Here is a 19,303-nt window from a genome sequence, read left to right as displayed (position 1 = left end):
TAGAGGAAGCAACACACACAAAATACTGGAGGAGTTCAGCAGGCCAGGCAGCATCTACAGAAAAGAGTCCTAATGCCGATTTTCTCAATTGCTGATGTAAAAGATTTTGTTCCCTTTCTCCGAGTTCCTAATCCTTGCATTTAGATAGCTGGAGCTCAGCTCTGTCTGAGAGATCCATCGGTTCCCATTCCCTCATCAGCCGGAAGCTCCCCGGGGCCCGTGTACGGATCGTGGGGCTGAGAGAGAGGGAAGAGAACAGGACTGTCCCGGGATTGCTGGTCACGGTGTCCGAAATTCAGAGGAATTATCTCGAAATCGGTGTTTAAGATAAAAACACGGAGAATCACTCTTACCTGCAACCGACATTTTTAAAGGCTTCTGTGTACTGCGCGCATGCGTGAAACTCAGGGACGGCCTCAGCCTGACGCCTGCGCATTTCATCAGCGCTTCAGCGCCGACGAAATTCTTAACGCATGGCCCTATGGGTAATCACGGTGCCATTAAATATTTCTGCAAGCACCGGTTCAATGTCCATATGTCATTTTTTTTTATCTTGGGTATAGAAAAAATCTGCAGCTGTTTTAACGCAGAAAGCGGCTCCCATAACCAATATACTCAATATCAACGTGTATCTAATGCCAAAGTAAAATGCAGATATAAAACACAGGAGTTCCTGCAGTTGCTGGAAATACAGAGACGCACACACACAAAACAATTCAGAGAGCAACTAAGCAGCGGAGTACACAGGCTAGGCATGCGGAAGGGGCTCTGCCTAAACGTTTTCTATTTATTCCTCTCCAAAATTTCTGCCTGATCTGTTGATTTCCACCTGTGTTTTTCAGAAATTAACCCCCCTTTTTTTCGATCAACCAGTTTCCAAATGCTTCTCATCTTTCACTTTTAACCACATCCTGCTGGTCTTATTCTTCCTCCTCCTCTGGACCCCATTTCTCTCTGAAGCCCCTGATTCAGGCTGGCAACTCTTCTGTTTCTGATTCTGCACCATCGAAGATTCACTCGCTAGTCTGCTGTCAGACTTTAGAGGTGCATTGTGTTGCGAGACCGCAGGTTCGTTTACTGTGAGTGTCGCTTTAAGTGCCTGAGTGAGGAGGGCTGTGACGTCAGACACAAGCTGCGGCAGCGGGAGCGGGAGAGGGAGAGGGAGAGAGAGACAAGCTGTTGGAAATGCAGCGTGTGACTGTTACAGGCTGCAACTCTTCCATGCCCAAAAGGTACGGTTGATCTGATCATCGGCACGCAGTACACAACGGATGTGTGGCTGTCACTTCGTATCATCAATATGTGTGGATTTGCTGGAGTATCCTGTGGTGTCACTTTTGTTGTCCCTTACCTGGAATCGGGGTGTTCTGTGGTAACCACTTGAAGACGATATTCCTGTTACTGTCATCTGGTGATATTTCTAATCTTCGGCGACTGTTATTTCGTTTACCCAGCGTGGAATGTGTGTGGAATTCTTCATAATTGCCTTCTCTCTACATTTTCCTATGGATTTACAAATCTCTCCTCTCACTCACTTATTCCGTGGATTACTGAACTTTTCTAATTTACCATCTGAAGACTTTAAGCATTGTTTCCCAAGCTTGATAGTTTGGGAGCTATATATATACGCATTACACTGTTAACTTCTGTTTATTTCATTTAATCTTTTATATTTGGAGTAGATACTGTTAGGTACCCCGTTACGGGTCAAAGAACCAGCAGAAATATAAAACACCGTGTCGTCTGGTATTGCAGTAAACTAATGCTATTTATTAGTAACTACAGCAATATAAATGCAGATATATCAAACAGGTTATCAATGATTTTATATATATATGTATATATATATGTGTATGTGTGTGTGTGTGTGTGTGTGTGTGTGTGTGTGTGTGTGTGTGTGGAAATAGGAAAGCCAAGCTCCTTCACGCCTCGGGGTGAATGCATGCCGTCTTACGGTGATGAGTGAAGTTCGTTTCAGTTCGTGGGATTGAGTCGAGTAGTGATGGAGAGAGAGAGAGAGGGAGAGTTTTGTGTCTTCAGGTAAGCTGATGCCCCGTCGTCCTCCGAAATCCTTTAGAAGTCACCGACTGTGACACTACAAACGGGACCGTTCTTCTGTGGTGGAGTTATTAACCCAGACGACGGATGGACACACGAGTAACTCCCCACCGGTCACAGCCTTTTCACACTGCGAAAGCCACTGATCGATTCTCCTGATCGATCTTCCAAAACCCACCTTTTTCTGTGGACACAACAAAGCTCATTCAGTGTCCAAAACCATGTGTCTGGAGGTCTATCAGCGGACCTCCTACTTATCTCACCGTGCTGAGCCCCAGCTGTCCATCAAACAGTTCCTCCCTTCTCTCTCTGGAAGAACACAGAAGCTGACAGAGTCCTTGTAAAAGTGGAAACAAGCTTGCAGAGAAACCATAACACAATCTCCGAGCAGTCTCTCTCTCTCTCTCTCTCTCTCTCTCTCTCTCCCCCCCCTCTCTCTCTCTCTCTCTCTCTCTCTCTCTCTCTCTCTCTCTCTCTCTCTCTCTCTCTCTCTCTCTCTCTCTCTCATGATTACAATACAACAAACATAACTACATCAGCACTCATGAACTGAACTGAACTATATACTTTTCTATGAGAATCCATTTACCCCTAGACATCAATAGAGCTTGTTTATTATTGCTTATTATTATTCCTACACTTTTAGGTTTATTACTGCTAACTTGTTTTATATGTATATTCGCATTATTGATATGGTTTTGCTTATTTTTATTAATAAACACCTTTAGTTTGGTACCACCAGACTCCACCGGATTCTTCTTTCTCTTCTGTTTAAACACCCAGTTACGGGGTACGTAACAAATTTCCTATCCCATGGAGAGGTGACTAGTTGCAACCTGTCATCTCAGGGAGAGCAAGAGGAGAACGGCAGGGATATATTTTCATATACTGATATGGAACAGAAACATGGGCAGGGTCAAGATGGGCCGAGTGGCCTCTCCAGTGAGACACGGAATTTGATACAGAACTGATTTATATATCACAGCTCCACAATAGTAAACACCAGTCTAGTTTAAGGCTAACATCAGCAGAACAGACTCCTCCAGTGCTCAGTGACCAGGGTTCAGTCCTGGGTGCGATGAGCAGCCGCAAGAACTGCAGAATCTGACAGTAACAGTCCCTCATGAACCTGCAGCTGCCTTCAGTCACCGTGATGGTTAAACATTTAACACGGAGCTGATTTGAACTTCCTCCCTGATGTGAAGTTGTTGGTGTTGCAGCAGCTGGGATGATTGAGTAAAACACTTTGCTCACTCCGGACAGAAATGTGGCCTCTATTTATTGTGAACTCACCGGAGCATCACAAGGTGGGTTAACTGAATGAGTCTCTTCCCACACACGGAGCAGGTGAACGGCCGCTTCCCAGAGCGAAGCTGTCGGTGTATCTGCGATGGCCGACTGAATCCCTTCCAAAATGAGAGCCAGTGAATGACGTCACACTGCTAGCGACGTCATGGCAATGTATCCAATCAGATCACGGACATGGACACGTGCTCGGGCTCTCCTTGTAGCGAGTGGGGCGCTGTCTTCTCCAGCATCTCCGCCTCCACATCCAAGCATCGGCGGCATTCAAGCGCTGGTGAACTGACAGATACAGCGGAACTAACGAGCTGTTGTGTTTGTGATTCCCATACACAAATCCTTTGACTTCCTACACTGCTAAACGTTTACAAAGCAAGTCAGTGGGTGACGGACAACATTTCAACTGAAATAATTTTAGTCTCCATAATGCCTTCTGATTAAAACACTGTCACATCACTAAACAATTTAGAGGAACAAGATTTCATCTTTAAACTGGCCACAGTTCCGGCATCAGGCGCAATATCAAACTCTCTGCTTCCCTCTGATCATTCCTCCCCTTCATCAGTCTGTGACTTGGCTCAGTTTGTCTGTCTCCTTCGCGTTCTGAGCATGCGCCACACACCCACTGAGATCACATTTTATTTACACGGCTGTGACTGCAGACTTTCTGATTATTATGTCCCTCCCGGCATTTGACGCTGGTAAACTCAGTCGGCAATGGTATTGAACATCGGGAGAAGGTGATTAGGCTTTTTCGTTGGAGATCGATAAACTGCCGGTAGTGTGTGTCTGCATGAGTGGGTCGTTTTCAGACTGGAAGGAGGTAGCGTTTGGAGTACCCCAGAGAGCAGCCCCTGATCACAGTTGTTCACAGTTTAATGTCCTGGCGGAGGCAGCGAGATGTGATATGTCCCAGTCTGCTGGTGACGCAGAAAGAGTGGAGTTGGAGGAGGGGAGGCTATTCACATGCAATTTCGTAGCTTTGCAATCAGTACATAGAGCACTGTGGGGCTGCAGTGGAGGGTTCCAGTCTGCTAATTAGATTTGCTGACGGCAATACATTGATCGACCGAATCCCAAACAATAACGAGGCAGCCGACAGAGAAGTCATCACCCCGACACACGCTGAGTTTTTTTTTCCTGCTCCAGAGAGCCAAAAAACAAAGAAAGAGCATGAAAGTCGTTTAGAGAGAAAAATCAAACTCCCACCCCAACCCCAGCTTAAAAACAAGAACGGCATCCCGATCATCAATCTACAAACCCCACCCCTCTGGACAAAAGGGAACAATAACATCGAGCCCCCCCCCCCCAAAGGAAACAACCCTACCCCGCACAACAGCGGAGGAGCCGGTGTCACCAGGGTAGCTGAAATCTGGAACTCACTGCCCGAGGTGGTGGTGGAGGCAGGTCCCTTCACAACATTTACGAAGAGGATGAGCATTGAAACTGCCGAGATACAGTCGGCTGTGAACCAAGTGCTGATGAATGGGACCAGTGTAGACAGTGAGTGGATGGTCAGAACAGGTATGGCCGGCCAAAGGCCTGTTTCCGTGCTGTGTGATCCACCACTCCGGACATGCTAAATTAACGATGGTGGCACCGCGAGGCATTGATTTCAAAACTCCACACCCCTCTCCAACCTCAAATAAACCAGACTGCACCCCTTTCTCACCTCTGGGAATATCTGTTTCTGTCAAAGTAGCATAGAGATTGGTCACTTCTGCTAAACAACTGGCAACTGATGAAGTTCCTGTGTCTTCTTGCATTAATGTTGCTTCCTTACAGCAAAACTAACCCTCTCACTGTGTCAGAATCAGTGATTAAATCAGACCTCAAACACTGTGCTTTAATCCCTGCACATTATAACTGGAACCATCTCACTGAGGGTCTGATGGAGACATAGGATCACATCTCCTTGCTTCGCACATTTCAAATACCCTCAGAATGGTTTTCTGATTCAGTCTGAAGGTTATGGTACCTTCAGCTCGTCATCAGACCTGAAAAATCATGTCTTCCCGCAGCTGGTTCCTCCTGTTGGTGTGTCCTCTTTCGTCCACCTCCGGGGAAGCTGCATCTCCACACAGACTCCTCACTTGAGAATACACACAGTGTATTCTGTTGACTAATACACTGTGTGTGGACTCCGCTGGCAGTTCTGGTGTTGTGACCCGAATCGAGACAAACACCACGCTGCCCACTCCACCAACAACACGGCACAGCCGGACACATAACAGGGGACTTTACATCCCACAACACTGGATTCAGTGATGAAACCCGTGATTAATGTTGTCCCACTGAAAAGTCCATTAAGGTGCTTTTAAATGCCAGCGCTCTCCCACAGGTGACGTCACACAGCTCCTCCCCGCACGCGCCTGACGTCACACATGGGCTCCCCACACTGGGATTTGCCCTCACGTGCGCGGTGTCTTACGTCACCCACGCGCTGCTGTGCTCGAGCTTTATCAGTTTAACGGCTGGGCTAATAATCACGTGACCAGCCCCTTCCCCACCGCTGTCAACAGAGGATTCAGGAGCTACGCTATTCCTATTGGTGCTAAGAGATGTCAATCACTGTTTACAACCAGTCGCGAAGGCGGACAAGCCGAGTGGGCGTTACCCCGCTGAGTTTTTCCCGCTCAAGCGCCGACCGCCTCCTCAGAGCGGAGAAAACCTCAAAGTAAATGTCCGCTTTCTGATTTATTTCCATTTCCCTCCGAGGGAAGTTGGGGCGTTTGTGAAGCGTCTCCTGCGGCCGGAGTCTGATGTATCGCTGAGAGGCAGGAGGAGAGCACTCGCTACGTCGGTTCGATGCCGATTCCCCGGGGAGGGATTTTATTGAAAGGATGAAGATGGTGAGAGAGGGGGCGGACAGGATTTTTGTCCCGGTGGGGACAGGAGGGGCTCATCTGTGGAAATGTCTGAGCACAGGGTGGTGTCGAGCAGAGGGATTCACCACATTGGGGGCAAACACCGGCAGACTGTTGCCCTGCAAGCGGGGCCAATGGTCCGGGCAGAGTGACAATTATTTGTGTTTTATTGAGATTGTGCCTGGAATTTGGTGTAAAATCCCGCTCCCCATACTAACACGGGTTATACAGACCAAAGAACAAACTGCCGGAGGAACTCAGCGGGTCGGGCAGCATCTGTGGAGGGAAATGGACCGTCAACATTTCGGGCCGAGACCCTCCCTCTGGACTGAGAGTGGACGGGAAATAATCAGAGAAAAGAGGTGAGGGGTGGGGATGGGGCAAGAGCTGGGGAGTGAGAGCTGGATACAGGTGAGGGGGGAGGTGGGAAGGTGGAAATAGTGACAGGGGTGGGAGGTGAGTGGTTGGGGCAACATGGGGCTGCAGAAGATGGAAGTTAATTCCACAGAAGGTTAACAAAGAAGTTAGAGAGTATTTGTTAGAGAGAGTGCAATGCCGATTCACCAGACTGATCCCTGGGGTGCTGGGCTCATCATATGAATAAAGATCAAATGTGATAACCCTTTCATTTAGAGAATCGAGGATTGAGACACATTGAAATGCACAACATCCTTACCGGCTGAACCAGGGATCACAGTCTCTGAAAAAAGGAGTGCTCTGTCCGGGACTGAGATGAGGGGAAATGTCTCCATTCCGAGGGTGGTGAATGTCTGTAAATCCCCACCACAGAGGTTGTTGAAGACTCGGTGATCGTCCCCACGTAAAACAGAGGCTGACTCATGTGTGAGACCGAAGGGATTGAGGAAATTAGGATCGGACAGAAACATGTGTCTGAGATGGGAGAGCAGCCGCCATCTTGTTGATAGTTAGAGGGGCTAAATGGCCACCTACTGCTGTTTCTCACTTGATGTTTCAGTGTTCCTGTCCAGTGAGACAGGAGGAATGTGAATACAAATTAGTATTTATAAACATCGACTGATTTACATGAAACCTGCACAATCCTGTTTTGGATCTAAAATGTTAGACGGACCGGCATGGGATTCGAACCCGTAACAGTGAACCAGGGAGGTGGAGGGATGGGACGGGAATATACGGAGGGGAAATGTGAAACATGTACCCGGTGTAAATATGGGATAATGTGGGAGATGCGGTGGGGAGGTCGGGCAGAGTGTGAGGGGCGAGGAGTGGAGTCACCGGGTCACGTGGGAGACCCTCCACCCGTCACGTGATCCCGTTTTACCGCGGATCCGCAGCACACAAAATGCTGGTGGAACACAGCAGGCCAGGCAGCATCTACAGGGAGAAGCACTGTCGACGTTTCGGGCCGAGACCCTTCGTCAGGATGTCCACCAGCATTTTGTGTGTGTTGTTCTCCAGCTTTTTACCTCTTTCCCCAATCAGATCTTCCCTTCTCCTGACAACACACACAAAATGCTGGTGGAACACTGCAGTCCAGGCAGCATCTACAGGGAGAAGCGCTGTCGACGTTCCAGGCCGAGACCCTTCGTCAGGACTGACTGAAAGGAAAGAGAGTAAGAGATTTGAGAGTAGTGGGGGGAGAGGGAAATGTGAAATGATAGGAGAAGACCGGAGGGGGTGGGATGAAGCTGAGAGCTGGAAAGGTGATTGGCGAAAGGGATACAGAGCTGGAGATGGGAAAGGATCGTGGGACGGGGGGCCTCAGGAGAAAGAAAGAGGGAGGGGAGCACCAGAGGGAGATGGAGAACAGGCAGAGTGACGGGCAGAGAGAAGAAAAAACAAACAACTAAATATGTCAGGGATGGGGTAAGAAGGGGAGGAGGGGCATTAATGGAAGTTAGGGAAGTCAATGTTCATGCCATCAGGTTGGAGGCTACCCAGCCGGTATATAAAGTGTTGTTCCCCCAACCTGAGTGTGGCTTCATCTTGACAGTAGAGGAGGCCGTGGATAGACATATCAGAATGGGAATGGACGTGAAATTAAAATGTGTGGCCTCTGGGAGATCCTGCTTTTTCTGGCGGACGAAACGGTCTCCCAGTCTGCGTCGGGTCTCGCCAATATATAAAAGGCCACACCGGGAGCACCGGACGCAGTTTACCACACCAGCCGACTCACAGGTGAAGTGTTGCCTCACCTGGAAGGACTTTCTGGGGCCCTGAATGGTGGTGAAGGAGGAAGTGTAAGGGCAGGTGTAGCACTTGTTACGAACCCCGTAACTGGGTCACTTACCAGCAAAGATAGAGATGTCTGTTGAAGTCTGCCGATACTATTTTTAAGTATTTATTAGTAAAAATACACAAAAATAATATCAATGCAAATATACAGATAATATACGTCGTCAATACTAAATCTAAAAGTGCGGGTATATTAATAATCAATAAGAAATAAGCTCTATCGTTGTCCCGGGGATAACGAATTGTCCAATGGAAATATACAGTTCACTGCAGTTCCACAAGCTGCCGTCTTTTGGTTGTCGCTGTGTTGCACTTTGTTGGAGAGAGAATAGAATGGAATAGTTACCGCTACGGGTTTTCCAACCTTTATGATTTCGATCCGTCGGGAGTCTCGTTGGGGGGTGGCCGTTCAGTTGTGGCCTCTCCTTTAGCTAAAGCCGTTCTTCCGTGGTGAGGCCGCCAATCCCAGGCAAGGGAAAGGACGCACACGAACCCCACCGACTGTCGCTATTAAACGCTGTCACGGGATTCCTAGCGTTTCTCCTGGTGCGTCTGAAGGGGTTGTTCCCCAGACCCTCTTTTATCCTTACTCACGGGGTCTCAGATGTCATTCAGGTTGGGATGATGCAATCCCTCAACCAGCCCACTCTGGTCATTCCCTGAGGGCTTCAATGAATAGTACAGCACTCAATACACAATTCCGTCTCCCAGAGACAATGGCCGTTATCAGTGGCTTTGTCTCGCTGAGGCCAGGACACATTCCAAACCTTGTGGATTCTCTCTCATTTCCTGGGTCCCAGACCCGAATTATAGCGATCTTGCGATTCTCCAAAAGGAGGGGGCGACTTTGTACCCTTCGGCCCCTCAGAGTTGCTTCACCTTCGTAACACACTTCAGATTCAGATTGTTTATTGTCATTTAGAAACCACAAATGCAATGAGTTAAAAAATGAGACACTGTTCTCCAGAATGATATCACAAAAGCACAGGACAAAACAGACTACACCAGAAACTCCACATAACGTTTGGCAATCCCCAATCCAGAGTCCGGAGAGGCTGCTGTGTATTAATATCAGGCTACCATCTTAGCGCGTTCCCCGGAAAGGAGCTCCAAATCCACCAGACAAAACAAGACCAAAAACTAAAGCTACAAGACCTGCACAAAACCACATAGTTACAACATATAGTTACAACAGTGCAAACAATAGCGTAATTGATTAAAAAAAAACAGACTAAGGGCACAGTAAAAATAGTCCAAGATGTTAAAGGACTGTAAATTCAAAAGAAATCACCACACAGTTTCCACAAGTCCCCAGGGTCCCGACAGACTCGCCATCCCACGCCGGTGGGCAGAAGGGAATACCCCCGCTATTGGCCCCCACGGCGCCACCCGACTCAACCTCGCAGACGCAGCACACACCGAATGCGCCGAGTCCGTCGAACCTCCGAGCCAAAGACCATCCCCTCCGGCACAGCTTCTCCGAGCACCATCCTCTGCCGAGTGTATCAAGACGGCCCCGCCAATGCGACCCCGAGGACTGGGGGCCTGTTCTTCCCAACAGAGTGTTGGACCTCACAGCAACAGCAACAACGAAGAAGAACTTCCTGGGATTTCCCGGTGTTTCTCCGTGCTTCCACGTCCGTTTTCAGTCGATTATGATGGCGCACGGCACCCCACTTCACAAATAACAGATAATCAGCTCCGGAGTGGCCGCTGCAAGCTGCGTCGCGCCGCCATCTCGGATCTTTCCAAGTTGTTCTGCATGCAAGGATAAGTGCCAGGAGGGAGATCGGTGGGAATGAATGGACAAGGGAGTCGCGTCGGGAGCGATCTACGCGGAAAGCAGAAAGAGGGGGGAGGGAAAGATGTGTTTGGTAGTGGGATCCCGTTGGAGGTGGCGGAAGTTACGGAGAATTATACGTTGGACCTGGAGGCTGGTGGGGTGGTAGGTGAGGACAAGGGGAACCCTATCCCGAGTGGGGTGGCGAGCGGATGGGGTGAGGGCATAGGAGTTGGAAATGGGAGAGATGCGTTTCAGAGCAGAGGTGATGGTGGACGAAGGGAAGCCCCTTTGTTTAAAAAAGGAAGACATCTCCTTCGTCCTGGAATGAAAAGCCTCATCCTGAGAGCAGATGCGACGGAGACGGAGGAAATGCGAGAAGGGGATTGCATTTTTGCAAGAGACAGGGTGGGAAGAGGAATAGTCCAGGTAGCTGTGAGAGTCTGTAGGCTTATAATAGATAAGCCGTCTCAAAAGATGGAGACAGAAAGATAATGAAAGGGGAGGGAGGAGTCGGAAATGGACCAGATAAATTTGAGGGCAGGGTGAAAGTTGGAGGCAAAGTTAATGAAGTCAACGAGCTCAGCATGCGTGCAGGAGGCACCGCCAATGCAGCGAAGGAAAAGAAGGGGATGGATACCGGTATAGACTTGGAACATGGGCTGTTCCACAAAGCCAACAAAAAGGCAGGCATAACTGGGACCCATGCGGGTGCCCATGGCTACACCCTTGGTTTGGAAGAAGTGGGAGGAGGCAAAGGAGAAATGATTGAGAGTAAGAACTAATCCGCTGGACGGAGGAGACTGGTGGTAGAGGGGAATAGGTTAGGTCTGGAATCCAAAAAGAAGCGGAGATCTTCGAGACCTTCCTGGTGGGGGATGGAGGTATATGAGGACTGACCGTCCATGGTGAAAATAAAGCAGTGGGGGCGAGGGAACTTAAAATCTTTGAAAAAATCCAAAAGTTTGTGAGAAGTGTCACGAAAATACATGGGAAGGGATTGAACAAGGAGGGATAAGACGGTGTCAAGGTTTGCAGAAATGAGTTCGGTGGGGCAGGAGCAATCTGAGACAATGGGTCTACCTGGACAGGCAGGTTCCGAGGCCCCGCCCCCTTACCTGGTGACGCGCTGGCGACATCGCGCATGCTCAGTGCGGGAAGGGCGGTGTTGTTTTTCGTTCTTTGTTGAAGCTGGTCGGCGGTGGGATTGGGATCGGGAGGGGGTTCCCACCCTCGCCCCCTGGGGCGGGGAGCCAGGGACAATTTCCTTTCGGTGAGTATTGAAACAGGTCCGGAGCGGGGAGGTCCCGAATTCAAACAAGAGAACTGGAGAATAAAAGGTGGGGGTGGGGAGGGAGAGAGAAACACAGGGTGGTCGGTGAATCCTGAAAGGGGAGGGGATGAACTTCCCCGAACTGGCGGCCTCGCCTCGCTTCCTTCACAGAATCTGCCGGGGTCGGTCCGGGTTGTGAGACCTTCAAACCGAACCGTCTGAGATGAGCCGCCGCTCAGCCCCTGTTGTTCTAGTCCTATTAGCAGGATAACGTAAACATATTGTTACTGACAGAGAATCGTGTAATTTATGTTCCGTGTGTTATCTGAATGTACTTGCCTGTGATGCTGCCACAAGTTAGCGTTTCTCTGTACCTGTACCTTCCCGTACTTGTGCACTTGGCAATAAATTCAACAGGACCTGAGAGAACTCAGTGAGATTTGATTAGTGATGATTATGTTGCCTGATTTACTGAGGCTGCAGGAAGTATAGAGCGAGTCCATGGGGAGGCTCGTTTCCATGATGTGTTCAGCTGTGTCCTCAGTTCTTTGCTGTTTCTGGAAGCTAAAAGAAGAGAGCAGCTGTACGAAGGTGTGAGGTATGCGGATGGGATACGTTTTATGGTGAGTTGATGAAATTTGCTGAGGGGCAAGGGTAGATGCCAGTTCTTATTTGTCCTAGTGTTGTCATTTTAGAATCATTTCTACAGTAGTATATACTATTAATTCAGTACCTGTGTTTTGCTGGAGGACCATCAGGGATTGTTCTTGATCCCTTCTCCCACCTGATTCTTTCTGCTCATTCCCTGCCCACCTTGTTCAGTCTTGTCCAGACTGTATCCCATCAGCTCAATGATATCTATCAGCAATCTTTCCTCTAACTTTTGTCTTCATTGCGAAGTGGAAGATAGCGGGGTCAAGGGATATGGGGAGAGGGCAGGAACGGGGTAGTGATTATGTATGATCAGCCATGATCACAGTCAACGGCGATGCTGGCTAGAACGGCCGAATGGCCTACTCCTGCACTTACTGCCTATTGTCATTCATGCTTTACCTCACTGTTTTCCAGGAATTGTGTATTTTTTTGGTTAATTGTGGTTAGCACGTAATTGTACAGCACGTGGCAGGGTAGACCCCGCCATGTCAATTTTAGTTCCACTGTTAAAAATATTGCAGTGTTAATCTTTATCATAATAATCTCAATATATTATGTTAGAGGTCCAGTGTTTCATTTTCCATTTATTTTTGGAGAGTCACTTCCTCCATTTCCAGGGTAACAGCCAGCCAAAGCTGCAAGAAGAGATGCACATTTTATCCCTCTGTGTTCACCGCCTCTCAGGGTAGAGACAGTGGCCTCAGGAGCAAATGTAACAGAGTGATAGTGGGAGGAAAGAATGCTGTGAGCATTGACTGTGTGGGATGTGTTTACATCAGGGTCAGAAGGAACTGAAAACTGACAAATTGGTGGAGTGGGGTGGCATTAACACAAATCTGTTGAACAGCTTGGGGTGTCCCAAACGTTTTGCAACCAATTAATATCTGTGCATTCAAGTAGAAGGAAAAAAAAAACTACTTTTGGAGGAAATGTAAAGTAAGGAGAAAATACTGGAATTGCTCAGCTGATCGGGCAGGATCTTGGACTGTCCCATTTCTGAAATTGGGTCTTCCACCATTTCTCCTTTCACAGATGTGTCCTGATGCACTGAGTTCTCAGTGTTTTCTATTTAGTGATTTTTCTTTAAAACCACTTTGTTCCTGCTACACTGTGGGAAACATGGCAGCCAATTGTGCAGGGTGAGATTCCTCACAGCAATGATATACTGATCAAACGTGCTCAGTTTAGCTGCTGATACAAGCTGAAGTGTATTCGCATCCTCTCACAATCTGCAGACCGGTGAACCAGCCTGAGCATTGGCCCAGGCAAAGGGTCATTAGGTTCCAGTTCCACCTTAGTTTGTGAATCGGAAATGACAGGAACACCACGGCAAATCACTGATTCCAAAGTGTCCTAGGAGAGTTTGTGTGTGGGTTATAATATTGGCATGGAGTCACTGAGAATATAGAACAGACAGTGTGCACGCTTCAGTCCAGATAGATGAACTCTACAAACACCAAAACATCCCAGAGGAGTCTGTATGTGGGTTATACTGTAATATTGGTCTGGTGATTCTGAAGATATGGAACTTGCAGCATACAAGTTGGTAATTCTGCAGCTGGGATCAGAACTTCCTGAGTCTGCAATGAAGCTGAAGTCTCGGGTGGTTAGACGTTGGTTATGGAGAAATCACCAACTACACCACCCAGAGGGACATCATACCTCTCAAGTATTCTGGAAATGTTTGAAGAGGTAACTACGGGGATAGGTGAAGTTGGACAGTGATGTTGTTCATCTGAACTTTGGTAAAGTCTGTAACAAGATTCCACATGGCAGCTGATCTGTAAGATTAGGTGATATGGGATTCACTGGGAACTGAAGAGGTAGATTCAGACCGGGCTCGATGACAGGAAGCAGATGGTGATGGTTGAATTTGGATCTCGCGAGTGGAGGCCTGTGATTATCGGAATGTGTGTGTCACAATTGAGACCTTTATAATTCATTATTCATGGCATTGGTTTGAATATGAATGTACGTAGCATGGTTAGCAGGTTTGACACGATATTCGGGAGTCTGCTTATATTGTGACAGGTTACTTTGAATTTCAAAGGGACCTTGGGTCTGTTATGGAGTTGGGCTGAGGAATGACAAATAGTTTTCCATATGGGCAAGTAAAAGATGGTGCATTTTGGACAGTCAGACCAGGGTGGGACTGGTATAGTGAATGGGAGGGCATGGAGTGCTGTGGAACAGAGTGACCTGGGAGTACAAGTGTACTGTGCACTGAAAGTGGACGTGCAAGTATAGAGGCTGGAAATAAAGTCTTTAATCATTCTGGCCTTCACATTTTGGACTGTGGGCAATATATTGTAGTCATGTAAATAGTTGTTATGGCTGCACAGAGTATTATGTACAGTTGTGTTCACGCTATTGTAGGAAAGATATTATCAATCTAGAGACGGTGCAGACGAGATTGCTGAAGATGTTGCCTGGACTAGAGGGCCCAGTCATAGGGAGAGGTTGGCCAAGCTGGCTCTTCATTCCAGAGGAGAATGGAGGTGACATTGTAGGAGTTTATAAAGTCAAGAGAGAGATTAGATAATGTGGTTGGTCGTGGTATTTTCCCCAGGGTTCAAGATTCAAGATTGTTTAATATCATTCCGGTACACAGGTGTATAGGAGAACAAAATAATTGTTACTCTCGGACTGAAGCAGGACAGGAAAAAAAAAACAAAATGATAGAGAGCATAATAATAAAAAAACACAATCCATACATTATGATTGCTTTAAAAATACATTGATTGTATGTCCATAAAGTGATAGGCACAGCAGTGTCTGGACATATGTTGACTGATAGGGAATGTTAAATTAGTGGTGAGGGTATGGAGGGGTGCGTTGGTGAGAGTGGAGGTGTTGATCAGGTTTACTGTTTAGGGAGAATAACTGTTTTGAGGCTGATTGTCCTGGTGTGGATGTTATGTCACCTCTTCCCTGATGGGCTGTTGTGAGTGGGACGAACAGTCCCTGACCAGGGTGTATCACCTTGATAATATTATGGTACTGTTCTAGCAGCTTTTTGTGGATACGTGCTTGATGACAGGTAGGCCTTGTTCTGGTGTTTGGATTTGCAACTGTGTGTGAACAGAGTGTAGAGCAATGGTCTCATGACAAGGCTGAGGGTCTCACAGGTTGACGATGATGGGAAGGGAGGACCAGTTGTACACCCTGACTGTCTGTCGTCAGTTGGTTAGAAAGTCCACCACCCAGATGCATAGTGGTGTGTTTAGACAGAGGTGTGGGTGTCATAAGGGGACATGAGACTGGACCCAAATGCAGGATGCAGGCACTGAAGTACTAGGGACAGGACGGGAACAACTAAACGATAGACAAGATGTGGAGACTGTGGCGTGCGTGAGGGACGTGGCGTTCAAAGTGATTCTGGGGTTCAGGCAGGATCTTGGAGTTCTCTGGGTGGGCTGCATAGCTCCTGGGCAGGTCCCGGGCCTCCCAGGCAGAAACACAGGGGCCTGGGCAGGTCCAGGGGCACAACCCATCAAAGGTGAGGGATAGGAAGGGGCAGTCTTCTGGGTAGGCCACATAACTCCTGGGCAGGGCCCAGACCTCCCAAGCAGGAACACAGGGGCCTGGGGAAGTCACGGGGCACCTGGATAGGTCGCGGGGCACAACCCATCAGAGGTGAGGGATAGGAAGGGGCAGAGCCCTCCACCGAGCAATGGCAGTCTGGCCTGGCTTACCCGACGGAGGCAAGGGATAGGAAAGGAGCTCGATCCAGGGTGACTTCCAGACTCACTCGCAGAACTCCTCTATAATGGTGCATACTCCAAGCCAGGATGAACAGGACAACCCCTCAACTCTACTCAGTCCCAGAGCCCCTTAAATATACCGCCAGCCGATGGGCATCAGGTGCACCTCCTTGAGCCCAAACAAGCCAAGGTGATCCACACGTGTGACTAATTGGGCTCAAGGGTGAAACGAGGGATGGTTACAAGATCCGGAGTCCGCGAACCTGATCAAGAACTGGAATGCGGGCTCTGGACCAGACCATAACAGTGGAAATTAGTTCAAGGTTTGTGGGACAGCAGTGTTGAATGCTGAAATGAAATCCAGAAACAACATTTTGACCTAATTGTCTCTTTGTTAGGCATGTCAGGCCAAGGGGATTGACAGATGCAACGTCATCTGCCACTTCGCAATTCAGTCGGTAAGCATACTGGTGAGTGTCCAGTGAACCAGGATTGGAATTTTTGATCTGTGCCATTATCAGCCATTCAAAGCACTTAATGCTGATCGGCAACAGCTCCACTGGGCAGCAGGTCACTTTGTTCTGAATGTGTAGAGTTCCTTGGTATAGGGATGATGGTGGATGATTTAAAGCACGGGGCAACAGCAGCCTGGATGAGTGAAGTGTTGACGATAGCTGTGAAGGCAACAACGCACATATGTACACTCTTTCTGTGAGCTCAGTCTGGATGCTTTCTGGCCAGAGTCCTCAGTAACTTTGCTGTTGCAGACATTGGATGCTCAGCTGTGAGGGTAGTGGCTTTCCTGGCTGGCTTGTGTTGTGTGCTTTGAGGCATTGTTTGGAGTGCCAGGGAGGGGGCGTCATTGGTACAGTCAAGTCTTACGTAGTCTATAAACCCTTGATGCCTGGCCACATTCACCAGTGTGCGTTTCCCAGGGTTGGGGAGTCCGAACCTACGCCGGGCAGTCCTGTTTACATAAAGGGCGGAGCTCAGACCTTCCCAGAACCCGGGCTGGATCAAATTCGCAGCTCGGGACTCGCTGAGTTAAACAGAGAAACTCCGCCCCACTGGTTGCTATGAAAGAAAAAGGAGAGATCCACAAGGAAATCCGGACAGAAAGGTTAACCTCTTAAGGGTTGCTACATTGATCCTACTCTCGCCCCCTCCTGCTGTCAGACCCGTCCTGAGCCGGTGAGAGTTGGTGTGACCAGGCTGCGGCAGTCCCGCTCTACCCCGGCTCACCCGGCCCTGTCCATCTGTAATGAGTGACCACTCCCACCTCCTCCCGCTGTCAGACCCGTCCTGAGCCGGTGAGAGTTAGTGTGACCCGGACTGCGGCAGTCCCGCTCTACCCCGGCTCACCCGGCCCTGTCCATCTGAAATGAGCGGCGTACACATCACAGCCGAGTGGCCTCGGGAGCAGCAGCTCAGACTCAACTCTCCGTACAGAGTGTGAACGTCGTTGTAAGACCATTGTTGGTTACCGGGGAAGTCGGACTGTGATTTGCTGGGACCACACTGAACGCCAGCCGGTTACAGCATCAGAGGTAAGTGTTGTCTATGATTCTGCACACCGATTCAACGTTTAGAGCAAGGCTCGGCTTTGGTCGGGATCGGCTGTGAACTTAGTGGGAGTAGGGAGTCCTGACATGTTCATGTTAACGAGACAATTACTGTCCAAATGGATTAAGAGAAACAACTTCGTTTCCGTCAGCTACAAATACTCTCCAGGGTGGTTTCTACTGAGTGCGAGCAGAAGAAATCTTCTCAAACAGATGTTGTTAGGACAGCAGACAAAGTCAGGAATCGCAGGCTGACCATGATGCGACTAATGTTCTGAGCTGCTCATGTTTCAATGTACGAAGTATTAAAGGAAAGTCAGATGTGCTCAGGGCATGAATCAACATGTGGAATTATGACATTTTAGCCATTTGTGAGATTTGGTTGCAGGAGGGGCAGGACTGGCTGCTCTGTATTTCCATTGTTTTAAATGTGTATGTGCATGTGGAATCAAATGGGGGAGGGGTGCATTGGTACTCCAGGAAAATGTCCCGGCAGTGCTCAGTCAGGAAAGACAGGAGAATTCCTTTGCTGAGGCTTTATGGGCAGAACTGAGGTATTAGAATGATAAAACCACATTATTACAGATTGTATTACAGATCACCAAAAGTCTGTGGGATTTAGCGGAGCAGATTTGCTGAGAGATTGCAGACTGTTGTAGAAATATAATTTGTGATGGTAGGTGATTTTAACTTTTCTCATATGGACAGGGACGGCCATACTGCAAAATGACTCGATGTAATAAATGGACCCTATACAGATTAGAGAGGAGGAGTTATTTGCTGTCTCAAAGCACATTAGGGACAATGACTTGACAAGGTCCTCCCTACGATGGTGTGGAGGCAAGTGCAGAAATTGCAGGGCCCAAGCAGAGATATTTAAATCATCCGTAGCGACACGTGAGGTAGCCCAAGACTGGAAGATAGCAAATGTCGTTCCACTGCTTCAGAAAACCTCCAAAAATAAACCAGCAAATGAGAGGCCGGGAATCCTGATGTAAGTAGTGGGAAAGTTATTGAAAGCTATTCTAAGGGACCAGATATATGACTATGTGGAGAGACATTGACTGATCCAGGATGGTCAGCGTGGCGTTGTGCCTGGTAGGTCGTGTCTCAGCATTCTTATTAAAGACAAGATAGTGGATGTTGCCTACGTGGATTTTAGCAAGGCATTTGCCAAGGTTCCACTTGGGAGCTTAGTAAAAAAGTTTCAGTTGCTTGACATTCAAAGAACAAACTGCCGGAGGAACTCAGTGGGTCGGGCAGCATCGGTGGAAGGAAATGGACCGTTAACATTTCGGGCCGAGACCCTCCCTCTGGACAGAGTGAATGGGAAATAGTCAGAGAAAAGAGGTGAGGGGTGGGGATGGGGCAAGAGCTGGGGAGTGAGAGGTGGATCCAGGTGAGGGGGGAGGTGGAAGGTGGAAATAGTGACAGGGGAGGGAGGTGAGTGTTTGTGGCAACACAGGGCTACAGAAGATTGAAATTAATTCCATAGAGGATGAACAAAGAGGTTAGAGAGTATTTGTTATAGAGAGTGCAATGAAGATTCACCAGCCTGATCCCTGGAGTGGTGGGGTCATCATATGAACAGACACAAAATGCTGGAGGAACTCTACAAGCCAGGCAGCATCTATGGAAAATAGTACAGTCGACATTCGAGAGCCCAGTAATGTTCTTTACATTGTGCCTTTGGTTCTACTGCTCTTACCTGTAGAAGAAGGGGTTAAATGCAATATTAAGCTTTCTTCACACTTGAATGACAGTGTTTTGTCGAACCGGTTTGGATTTGATTTCAGCGGAACGGCCGCTCCTTGTTCTGAGGAATGTGACAGACAGGCAGCTGCTTGCTCGCAGACCCTGAGCACCGAGTCTCACAGAACAACAAGCCG

The 19,303-nt window shown here is 48.4% G+C and overlaps 1 protein-coding gene across 1 annotated transcript in view; it reads left to right on the top strand.

The window, feature by feature from the left end:
• The first annotated feature begins 11,347 nt into the window (after positions 1-11,347).
• LOC132389687 (uncharacterized) overlaps positions 11,348-19,303 on the top strand; it is a 29,957-nt gene continuing 22,001 nt past the window's right edge. Inside the window, exon 1 of the mRNA XM_059962243.1 lies at positions 11,348-11,494. The gene's annotated coding sequence lies outside the window, so the exon portion shown is untranslated. The remainder of the gene's footprint in view (positions 11,495-19,303) is intronic.

Source organism: Hypanus sabinus, unplaced genomic scaffold, assembly GCF_030144855.1.
Source record: "Hypanus sabinus isolate sHypSab1 unplaced genomic scaffold, sHypSab1.hap1 scaffold_626, whole genome shotgun sequence".
Taxonomy (NCBI): domain Eukaryota; kingdom Metazoa; phylum Chordata; class Chondrichthyes; order Myliobatiformes; family Dasyatidae; genus Hypanus; species Hypanus sabinus.
The sequence above is the reverse complement of the archived record's forward strand: the minus strand, read 5'-3'. Positions and strand labels throughout refer to the sequence as shown.